This window comes from Rhineura floridana, chromosome 15 (genome assembly GCF_030035675.1).
Source record: "Rhineura floridana isolate rRhiFlo1 chromosome 15, rRhiFlo1.hap2, whole genome shotgun sequence".
NCBI lineage: Eukaryota > Metazoa > Chordata > Lepidosauria > Squamata > Rhineuridae > Rhineura > Rhineura floridana.
Window position 1 is genome coordinate 36,204,862 of NC_084494.1, and position 2,494 is coordinate 36,207,355.

A 2,494-nucleotide genomic window follows, 5' to 3' on the forward strand; every position below is an offset into this window, starting at 1 on the left:
GGTTTTTCCAGCACTTGGTCCAGATGCTCTCGGCTGTACCTATGACACATTAAAAGCAAACAAATCTCTCCTTTCAAACAGAGCCACATTTCCATGTCTTGCTCAGATTTGAATAAACCTGTTTCCATGGACAGCTTTCTGAGCAGTTTGATTTCATGCAACCAGTCTCTTGGAAATTTTTTTGATTAACAATCCAAGCCAGAAAGTTCACCTGAGGTCTTAGCTTACTGTATCGCTAGCAGGAGCTGCAACAAAATAGTTTTTGTATTGTTGTAATATTTGCTATTTGTTATTTTTCCCGTTATGGTTGTATTATTTTGTTTGAAATTGTTTTGTAATTGTCTGCTTTTGTTGCAAGCTATTTCAATTATTGTGTTTTTGCTTCCTTTTTGTAAGTCGCTTTGAGTTCTATTATTGAAAACAAGCAACTAATAAATGCTAATAATAAATAAATAACAAATAAACAAAATGTTGCCACGGAAGTACTCCTGTTCAGGGTTTCAGCTAAGCCAGGCCACCTTCTAGGATACTCCATTCCATTCCTTGCCCTCCCGTTTCCCATTTTTCCCTCTCAACAGTCAGTCTTAAGAACGTAAGACTCCTGCTTGAACAGACCAAAGGCCTATCTAGTCCACAGTTCTTTACTCATGGTGGTTAACTACTGCAGAGTCGATAAGCAGGACATGAGCACAATAGCCCTTTACCGATCATGAGCTCCAGTAACGGATAGTCAGAGGCATCCTGTCTGTCTCTGATGGCAATAGCCATCATGAATAGTAGTAGCCATTGAGTCTTATCCTCCATGAATTTGTCTAATCCCCTTCTAAAACCATCCAAGATAGTGGTCACCTCAACATCAGTGACCATTCTCAGCCCTCATTGGATTGTTGCTTTATTGCATTTATTTATTTAGATGCCATTTCTTTTGTTTCTCTCCACTTTGAGGGGGGGAGGGTGTCTTGTGCAAACCTAGGTGCTGCTTTGGCTATATAAAAGGTGTGGCATTTGGAAAAGTGAATTAACGTGTTTACATGATGAACATAAAAAATCAGGACCATAGACAGCTGCCTGATGTCAGGTCAAACCTATTGGCTGATCTCTCAACATTGAGTTAATATTGTCTACTCAGGCAGCAGTTCTCCAGGATCTCAGATAGTTTTTTTCCCCCTATCCCTACCCGGAGATGCTGGGGACTGAGCCTGGAACCTTTTGCATGCAAAACAGGTGTTTTACCAGTCCACTGAGCCTTACTGAATCAGACTGAAGTCCATTGTTCTGTCTTCAACTGTAGTTACTGTGCAGATAAAGAGAGATCAGATCAGCAGCACTGAAATCTTTTGGACTGGATCAAACAGCCTGAAATCCTTTAACTCAAAAAAGGAGGGGTGCTGGGTCTGATGTCCCATAGAATCATGGCCTCCCTTTTTGTTCACAAGTAACTAACTTATTTCCAAACTTTTTATAAAACCAGATCCAGCAAAGTAATTATTTAATTAATCTTCCCCTCCCCTAATCTTCAATATAGGACTATTAGCTTACCTTTTAGGGCTGCTGTAAGTTATATGAAGTTTGTAAGGTGCTGAACACACTTAAAAGGTAAAAAAACATGTTTTAATACTAGACACCAAAATATTATACCACCCATCTCGCACAGGCCCCAGAGGAGTTACATACAGCTTTGTAATGCTTTGTAATTAAATAAGATACAACGATTTATCTGGGCAAGGGGCAAGGAGAGGTTATTCTAAGTGTGGCAATCTTAGTCCTTTATTAAAACAGTGCAACCTCTACCACTGTAGACTGCAGCCCAGGTTAGGCGAGAATCTCTCAGTGTCATCAAATTAGGTATGTGCAGGGAATTTTTCATATGGGGAATTGTTCAAACAGACCACATATTTAAGGTTTATCTTCATAATCACTTTGTGTGGTCATTGCAGAAACATGAGAATGTGCACAGCTCTGCTCCAAATTGAACTGAAATCTTAAAAAGACAGCACAAAATCTTGTAACTTTTAAAAACTAAAGAATTTATGTCATAAATGTTAGTGGAGTCTATGGCATAATACATCCTTTAAACTTTAAGGTGCAATAAGACTTCATTTTTGCTGCAACAGGTATCCCTCTGGATGTTCTTAACAATGATCATCTATTTCCAAGGCTCACGTACAATAGGTTGTATTCAACTAAGTCCTAATCAGAGTAGACCCACTGAAGTTAATAGACCTGACTTAGCACTGAACACCACCCAATCCAACAGTGTCTGTGTGTGAGTGGAAGAGACTCCTGCTTGTGCAATGGAACTTGGCCTCCCTTTCTCTTCTCTAGAGGGTTAGGGGACTGTCTGGAGCAGATTTGGGGGGCATGCGGTGATGTGAAGTTCCACTGCACAAGCGGAAATATGCCCACTCAACGGTGGATTCCACCCAATAAAAATATAAACATGGGCACATTCCTTTCAAAATCTAATAAAATTTTATTATTTTTTTAAACCTAG